General features: G+C 32.0%; 1 long non-coding RNA gene across 1 annotated transcript; it reads right to left on the bottom strand.

Moving 5' to 3' along the window:
- Positions 1–729: 729 nt before the first annotated feature.
- On the bottom strand, positions 730–1,148 carry LOC111087149. Its single transcript, XR_002611867.1, has 2 exons — positions 1,020–1,148; positions 730–779 (listed from the first exon to the last, which is right to left on the bottom strand). It is a non-coding gene; the product is annotated as an uncharacterized LOC111087149 (long non-coding RNA).
- Between the last annotated feature and the right edge of the window lie 8,929 nt (positions 1,149–10,077).

Genomic DNA, 10,077 nt, shown 5'->3' with positions numbered 1-10,077 from the left:
CTTGATTTGCATTATAATGAACTGGACAGGGTGACTGACATTATTTGATAGCTGATACTTGATTTGCATTATAATGAACTGGACAGGGTGACTGACATTATTTGATAGCTGATACTTGATTTGCATTATAATGAACTGGACAGGGTGACTGACATTATTTGAAAACAGTATATTACGTTTCTCAAAATGTAATAATTTCTTATGAATATGTTTTTTTTTTACGTAATATTTTAAATAGATTAAACACCTTTATATTTCACTAGCGTTTTATGTTTTTAGCTCATCAAAAATATTTATAAGGTGCATGAAACAACTTGAAAGTTCTTATATTTTCGAGTAAGGAATTTATAAATTAATAATATTTAAAGGTTGTAAATAGTTTTCTACAAAGAGTATGCATCCTAAAGGTAAAATTTTAACCACCAATAATATATGCCAATATGTGGCTCAACGGTAAGCTGGAGAGTTTATAACGCTACATTTCGGGTTTCGATTCCTGCGATCGACAGAGCACAGTAACTATTGTGAAACTTGCGTTTTATATTAAACGCGAAAATGAAAATGTTTTTTTATTCCATAAATTTAGTATTAGGTCTGCGGCACAAATAAATCTTAATCAATAAAGACAAGAAAAAATAAAAGTAATACTAACTTGCATATGGGATTTGTTGTTGATAAACATTTAACTGCACATTCATTCTTATCTTCTACTCTCCCTACGTTTTTCTCATCGCTACTAGGTGTACTGAATTCATCATCATTCAAATAGTAGAATCCAGCTGCAAAAAAGCAGAATTTAAAACACGTCCACAATTACTAGGAACAGAGAAATATTTCTTAGAAAGAATCAGTAAAAGTTATAACAGAGATAACACATATATATATATATATACGCATATATGATAACAATACGCATTCTGAACTATTCATTATTTCGTTTCAATCAGTTGTTTTCATTTGTCTGATATATATATACATTAGGTTAAACCACATTTTTTCATGCACGTTGCATTACTTACTGATTGCTGGTGGTTTTTCAAGCAGCATAGCTGTCACCAGTATCGATGATTCAGAATAATCAGCCTTAAAAGAAACACAGAGTTTGATCTTGAAGAAAAAATCATAACATAGCGTAGGATTGCTTATCCATATAAAACGAAAACGCGTATGACTATCTTCCCTAGATCTCAAGTAACAGTATTTAATCATATAACATAAAACATATTGTTATAAAACATAACATATTGTCAAATTACGTAATAAATGTTTTGTTTAAAATGGCTTTTACCTTTTAAGATAAACTTCAGTAACATCTTATAATAACCTTGAATTATTTGTTCAAGAACAGAAAAATGTATCCATAGAAGACATGTAACCTTATGTGTGTTGACAGAATTAAGTCTATCATTCATACACATGTAACATAAGTATAAATCCTAATGTACTTGTAGATGCTCTATATTCTATGACCGAGTTCACATCAAACCTTAAGTTTAGATCATAATCATAAGTCAGCGCATTTTATGTGTTTATTATTTTCTTGACAATCTTTCAATTTTCTTCTTTCCTTACATATTTTTTACAGGTTTAGTATAAGGAAACTAGAAAGTATTAGCGTATTGTCAAGAAATGGCTATAGTTTCGAACTATATAAAACTTGCACGTGATACATCATAGTTCCAACGTACGACGAGAACCCGCTATAAACAGGTTTTTACCGTTAGAAAAGATAATGTCGGATATCTTACCAATAACTTCATTCTAATAAAGGAATAGCAAAATGATTTCCGAAAAACATGGCTTTTTAACACAAATCTATGTAATGTCAGTCCGTACATATATGCGTGTTCACTCACCTAGAAATCCAATATTTCTATTGGCTAATTGTACAGTGGTACTTTTACATTTATACGATTGTAAAAGTGAATGAGTTTAACGTTTAATACGAATGCAAACTACGACGTTTAGAGAATTAACTTTAAAGACAGTTACTTCGGTAACATAGAGAAACAGGCAAGGAAAGACATCAAATTAAGTTGTAACCTTTGTGTGGCTTATAAATAACGGAATACAATTACACCTCACTATAAATTTCAACGGTCGCTTAAAAAAAAGCAACAATTAGGCCTAAAGTTTAAATACGCTTCCTACACGATGCATAAGTTTATAATCTACAGCATTTAGCTTCAATAGTCAATGCCATAACTTCATTCCTTTTTGGTGCACTACAGATAGTATATTGTTCAAAATAAAATCATTACAGGTTTCAGATGATTTACAAATGCGATTTAGACAGGTATACACACAAGAAATTTACAAAAAACACATGACGACAGTTGAATTTTACAATTCTTGATAACGAAATTTTAAAAATTCAACATTTTATAACGTCGCTTTATCAATAGTTCGATCAAGAAAACATCTCAAGTTCTTAGTGAAAGTTGACGATTATCCAGAAAGACAAGTCGTTTATACAAAAAATGTTGTGTACAGAGATATATTTCGCTTACAGTCATTCCATGATTGTACACTTATTTACTTCAAATCTAAATACAACAACTCCATATTCTAATAATGGTTGGAGACGGCTTGAATGGGTAATGAAGAAAAACTTTAATATGACAAAACCCTGTCGAAACGTTGTATATTTGCTGTTATGTTAAACTTATATTAAAGTTTTTCTTCATTATCCATTCAAGCCGTCTCCAACCATTATTAGTCTCAAAGTGGGTTCCTCGTCATCGAACTCCACATTCAGCTTACTAGGTTTTTGGTCCTTTTATATCCCACTATATAATACAACAACAACATTATTTAAACGATTTATTTAGTTGAAATAGACACCCTTCTCACCATATATATATATATATATATATATATATATATATTATTCTACTTAATAACGCTGCATATGTGAGAAAAAATATTTGGGCTTTGGCCCATATAGCCCTCTTCGTATGCTGCAGGTCGAAGATTCAATTATTTCTATATCCTTTTTTAAAAAAAATCGTTTTGCTAAACAGTATTTCAGTAGTGAAATAATTTTAGTTCATACACTGTACACGAAGTGCGAGTTTATTCCCTGGTGTAAGAAACATATGTTTGTTTGTTTTTAAATTTCTCGCGATGCTACACGAGGGCTATCTGCGCTAGACGTCCCTAATCCTAGTAGTATAAGACTAGAGGGAAGGCAGCTAGTCATCACCACCCACCGCCAACTCTTGGGCTACTCTTTTACCAACGAATAGTGGGATTGACCGTACTTAATAACACCCCACGGCTGAAGGGGCGAGCATGTTTGGTGGAACGGGTATTCGAACCCGCGAGCTGCAGATTGCGAGTCGAGCGCCCTAACCACCTGGCCATTCCGAGCCCACTTGACTGTTATATGGTCTTAAACTGTATAATAAATTACGCGAGGTGGTTGTTGAAAAATAAAAAGGAAGTGTGTTGTAGGTTAAACCACCGAAGACAACAAAATGTTAACTAGTTATTTATATATATGTTATAATATATACTGCTGTACATACAACGTTTCGGGCAATATCCCTCATCAGGTATCACTAGCTGAACAGTAAAACCGTAATCGAAAACGTTCTAAATCGAAGGTCCCGTGACAGTATAGCAAATAAACGTGTCTATCAATGTTCACAAACGCTTGAAACAGTATGAGAGAATTATAAAGTTATACATATATAACTTATCTGTATCTATATATATATCTGTATCTGTGTACATACAAATAAACTGAGAATTTGATAAAAAAAAAGTAGTCAACACAAATTATAATAAAATATCTGTGAAAAAATAATAAAGGATTAGATAAATACATAATTTACAATATAAATGTTGGTAGAGAATTTAAAACTTAAGGATAGAAACAAAAAGCTAAAACGCTCATTTTTTCCCATCGGAGTGGACAGTTCCCAGGTCAAAAATTATTTTGTTTTCTTGTAGTTCACATTTGTATTTGTACTTCCAAACAAGTATATTAAAATGGACAAGGGTATGGTTGGGCGAATTAAAATTTCGGACCACTGGTTTATCTGTTTTGCAACTTATTATGCCTCTGAGATGTTCTCGAGTCCGTTCTGCTAATAATCTATTGGTTTCTCCTATGTATAATTTTCAACAACACGTGCATACAATCAATGTAAGCACACGTGTTGCAGCGTGTTTTATTACAAGGATAGCTACCTACGGTAATATTTGTGGGTTTTTGAAGGCTGCTATGAACTAGGTAGTTTCTAATGTTAGTATTGTAGCAGTAGTAAATCATGGGGGGTCTTGAAAAATATCTTTAGTGGTGTCAGATTCCTTTAAAATGTGAAAATTGTTCACATTAATGTCTTTAACTTGTTTGTTGTTTATGTGATGATAAAAGATGGTGCAATACAGGAGAACTTAGAGTTTGTTTCCATGAAAAATGAAAGAGGAATTGCAGTCTTGATTTACAACTGAGTTGCAAGTTCCTTTCAGGAATGTTTGAGGGTAGCCACGATCATGGAAAAATTATTCCAATTTTGTCGAGTGGGCACTGAAATCATCAGGTTTACTACACAATTTCTGTAGCCTAATGAAATGGAATTTTAGGACGTTCTTTTTCATGGGCATGGGATGGACAGAATTAAAATGTAAATAGTTGTAGGCGGTTGTGGGTTTATATTGAAAACTGATTGAGAAATGTTATGTGTGTAGGCCAGTGAAGAATGAAAGTTACTTGCATAATGAATAAATGTTTATAATTCAGACAAGTTGCCCGTGAAGATTCCAACAACGTCATCGATATATCTCTTGTAAAGAAGAGTTAAAGGACCACCATACTGTGTAAACCTTCCTGTTGTAGAATTACGGTGTATAATGATTTGATGCCCATCATAAATAAAAAAAAACTGAGTCTGGTTTGAGGTTAAGAGTAACTGTGTTAAAGACTAAGGGCATGATAAGTATCCTTAGATCCTTTATGGAATCTAAATAACTGGAGATAAGCTCAGTTGGTGCATTACAGGTAGACATAACGGGTCAATCAGGGTCGTTGGGTTTATGACAGGTAGACACAATGGGTCTGCCAGGGTTGTTGGGTTCATTACAAGTAGATACAATGGGTCTACCGGGGTTGTTGAGTTATTACAGGTAGACGCAATGGGTCTACTAGGGTTGTTGGGTTTATGACAGGTAGACACAGTGGGTCTGCCAGGGTTGTTGAGTTTATTACAAGTAGATACAATGGGCCAACCGGGGTTGTCGAGTTTATTATAGGTAGACGCAATGGGTCTACTAGGGTTGTTGGGTTTATTACAGGTAGACACAATGGGTCAACCAGAGTTGTTGGGTTTATTACAGGTAGACACAATGAGTCGACCAGGGTTGTTTGGTTTATTACAGGTAGACACAATGGGTCTACCAGGATTGTTGGGTTTATTTCAGGTAGATACAATGGGTCTACCAGGACTCTTCCATGTCCATAAGCACCTTGGATGGTTCTTGAACAAAGTATTTATTATGGTCTAGTTGTTGCCTTTGCACCATTCTATTTTTCTCTCTCTCCCCTCTCATGTCTCACACCCAGTCCATGAGGCCCTAACACTTATTCTTCTCGTGTCTGGCCAACTTTTGCATTTAAGTATCCCTTTATAATACTGATATCCTTAGATTTACAGATCTTCACTAGTCGCGGAGCTACATAAGTACCTTCCCTTAATTCATTCAAAATAATTCTTCTGTTTCTTTCAAGTGTTTTAGTAAGACCCGTGTTTAATTTTAGATACATTTGATAAATGAGTATAAATATTTCTTTCATTACTATATTTTGCTAAAATTACAAATCCTTTACTTTCATCGGATTCTTTAACTATAATGTCGATGTTACCTTTCAATTTATACAAAATTTTCTTTTCCCGAAAACATAGCTTAGGTTTCATTGTGTAATTCTGAAATTTCCTTAAGATAGTCGACAATTTTTTAGAAAGTTTTGCCATGACGTCTTCTGTTATATTCTGTCCTTTCACTGCTGGTGTCTTGGGATGATCAAAAGGTGTATTAAAAAGTGGGTTAAATGATGTTTGATGTTTTTCTCTTTGTTCTGACGAATCTCTACTATTTACACCCTGGTTTCTTGAAGAATGTTCTTCTCGCTATCGTATTTTATGGAGAGTATTCTGTAACGATGATAAAATCTATAATTCTTTATCATCATTTAGACTAGTTAAAATTACAAAGTTCGGTCCTCGATTGAATAACAATTTATTTGTATCATCTAAGATAATACAACCTTCTACGGTTATATTACTTTTTTTGAGAGTTTCAGACTCCTCTGATTTAGTTTCGTTGATGTGGCTATATAAGTATTTATTAACTAAGGTTTTAAATTTATGTTTAAGAATTATTTTCTCTTTCTTGTTTCTCTAGCCTAGAGACAACATCGCTTTGATGAGAACCGAATTTTACGATTTCAACTAGACTAGATGATGATAAAGAATTATACATGTTATTATTGTTACAACATACTCTCCATAAGTAGGCATCCTATTCTAAATCTTATGATTTTAATAGTTTCCCTGTTAGTTTACGCATATTATTTAATTAGCACTGTTGGTTTGGTTTCCTTCAACAATCTAAATTCAAAATACTATTTTATATTAGTAATGTTATATTAATTTAATATGATTTGAACTTTATAAACAAGTGTACTTATGTTCGATTTAATGATGACGGTTTTCCAATTTAGATTCAACTGGATTAGTGAACTTGTAGGATATCAACAGCTCCTGACGAAGATGTAAGAGCGAAATATTGAGCTTGTTTGTTTGTTTTTAATTAAGCACAAAGCTATACAATGGGCTATCTGTGCTCTGCCCACCACCGGTATCGAAACCCGGATTCTAGCATTGTAAGTCCGCAGACATACCGCTGTGCCACTGGGGGCAAATATTGAGTTCATAAGATACATTCTGGAGACATAGTTCATGTTTTTATTTACGTTTATAGAAATGTCTCATATTAAACTCCAGTTTGCGTTAAACAAAGTTAAGGATAAAAAGTATAACAAATACTTGGTGAGCAATCAGTATATTTTCTTAACATAAAATTATTTTTACGAAATTTTGCTTTATTATTTCCTTTAAACAATTATGGAAAAAATCCATTATAGATTTACATTGTTTAGAATATCTAGAGCATCGAAAATTCAGTTTTGTTTGTATAACAGTTGAAAAGCATTTAGTAAGTATAAAAAAAACATCAGCAAAATGTATTTATAAAAATTCTTATATTAGTATGAATAGGCTAGAGAAATACTAGCATTTTCTTCCAATGTTTTTGTGAGTTAAAAACATTTGATTGTCATCCTTTCCTGCCTGTGAATACGATAGGATGTAATATATTAATAATACGTACGCAATAATTTATTTGATAAGAAAATTGTATGTATAATCACACAGGCTGTATAGTTTAAAACTTAAATATTATCATATACTATTCTCTTTTTCTCGATAATTCGTCCCTCGAAGCTTATTTCAGATACGAAATAATGACCATTAGGATATATATTGTCTGAAAAGTAAAAGGTCAGCCGTTGGCAATATATAGAACTATGATATATTTATTTATTCATGAGGTAAAACTGCCTACAAGATAAACGCATCTGTGTATTTGGAATTTAAAGAAGTAAGAAAAACAAATTAAAACCTAATATTGTCAACGCCAAATATTTTATCATCACGTGCATACCTAATTGTCAGTTTAAATAATTAAATATAATCTAGTATCGAGTAAACCAAACATCGTTAAAAAAAACAACAGAATGTATAACTCATACCTGGAGAAAATGTTAAAAGATCTTTGTGTAGTATGTTATTAACTATAAAAAGTAATTTGTAAGCTATAACCAGCATTCTGATTATGATTTATGATTAGAGTAATTGTATTTTTGCTATAAATTAAAGAAAGAGAAACACTCTTGTTCTTTGACCAGTGTCTTCAGAGTTATAGGAGTTACCAAGTGGGTGAATTCACTGTACATTAACTACTCTAAGAGCCACCACATGGAGAAGTTTATGTAAAACGAAATAAAACAAAGCTAGATTGCATACATGTTTTGTTTATCAGACTTCACTAAGATACCAAAGGAAGGTTATTGGAAGAGTTGCGAAATAAAAAAAAAGCAAAATGGCAAACATTTTATGTTTAAATTTTTTAACATCCAAAACGAATATCGATACCGTTTGCTTACTTTCTTCATGTTACGTAGGAAATTTCATAAGAAGATTATCTGCGTTGCAAGATAAGGTAAAACTAATCAGTAAACATTTTGTATAACCTTAGTAGACTTCAACGTTATCAATTTTATTTATCATTTTCTATGAATTTTCCGTTCATTCTGCATTTAACAAAATCCAAATACAACATTCAGCTATTATTCACATTCAGACTTGCATCGAAAAGTGATATGTCACCAAAACAAAAGTTAAACATGGAGTGCACTTGCATTCAACATGCTTGACAGCAACACCCACACACAACAAAATAAGGTTCTATGCAGCAAAAAATATGGTATGGCTAGATTGCAAACACCTTACATTCATCATGCGTGACAGCCAAGCCTATATCGAAGTACGAAATAAGGTATGTTAAGACTGGAAGTACTTTATGTTCATCTGGATTAATAGGAGCTAGTGTATATAGAACAAAATTAGGTAAATACCTATAATTGATTAACATATAAGACAGTTATTTAACTGGTTTACAATATTCATTAAACCAGAGATAACACTACATGAAAAAAAGCATGCCATAATTATCATATTTGTTTTGAAAGTTAAATCATCACTTGAGCTATTGAGTATAGAACAAAATTAGGTAAATACCTATTATTAATGAACATATATACCAGTTATTTAACCGTTTTACAATATTCATTAAACCAGAGATAACACTGCATGGAAAATGTATAACATAATTATCATATTTGTTTTGAAAGTTAAATCATCACAGCGGCTATTGTGTATAGAACAAAATTAGGTAAATACCTATTATTAAAGAACATATAAGACAGTTGTTTTGAAAGTTAAGTAATCATCTTTCAATTTCTTATGGACTTAATTGACGTTAGGAGTAAGCAGAGAAAATAAGAAAAGAACAACAAATATAATCTAATGAAATATTTATATACTTGTGAAATGTATAGTTTCCGTAATTATGGGTTCTAATGTGTTGATATTGTAGATCTTACTTCAAAGCCCATTTATTTGGTGTAAATCATTAATAAAATTTCTGGAAGATTTACTACGTTACAACAATTCAACAGTTCGTCTTTCTTTTTAAATAGCTGCATTTAACTATTGAACGGCTTACATCATTTTTATTTCTCAATTTTTTTTCAATTACACACTTTGATAAAAAGTTTAGAAAGTTTGTTTGTTTGAAGTTAAGCACAAAGCTAGACAATGAGCTATCTGTGCTCTGCACACCACGAGTATCGAAAATGTGTCAATACGACAAAAAGTTTTCAATAAATACATTAAAAACTGTTGTTACTTGAAAATAAACATATTTTGCTTCACAGGCTTCACTCTACCGATAGAATGCTGTGCTTATCCACTCACACACACATCCATCCTACTGACAGTTGAGTTATATTTGATGCCTAAATACAGAATAAACTTAATATTGAAAATTCAGATCAAGCAATGTAAAAATAGAAATATTTTTGTAATATTTTGAGTTAGTTGCTTTTCAAAATATTCTTCATTGCTTTAGTTGCTGCTGCACCTGAGATGAACCCAACTAATGTTGTCTGAAACTACTTCAAAGCTTATTGCCCCCCGATGGCACACTGGTATATCTGCTGACTTATAGCGCTAGAAATCGGATTTCGATACCTGTGGTGGGGAGAGCACAGATGGCCCATTGTGTAATTTTGTGCTTAACTTCAAATAAACAAACAAAATTCATAGTTTATTCTAATAATGCTTGAATACGGCTTGAATGGGTAATGAAGAAAAACTTTAATATAAGTTTAACATAATAGCAAATGTACAACGTTTCGACAAGGTTTTGACATGGATATATATATATATA

Source organism: Limulus polyphemus, unplaced genomic scaffold (assembly GCF_000517525.1).
Source record: "Limulus polyphemus unplaced genomic scaffold, Limulus_polyphemus-2.1.2 Scaffold61, whole genome shotgun sequence".
Taxonomy (NCBI): Eukaryota; Metazoa; Arthropoda; class Merostomata; order Xiphosura; family Limulidae; genus Limulus; species Limulus polyphemus.
The sequence above is the reverse complement of the archived record's forward strand: the minus strand, read 5'-3'. Positions and strand labels throughout refer to the sequence as shown.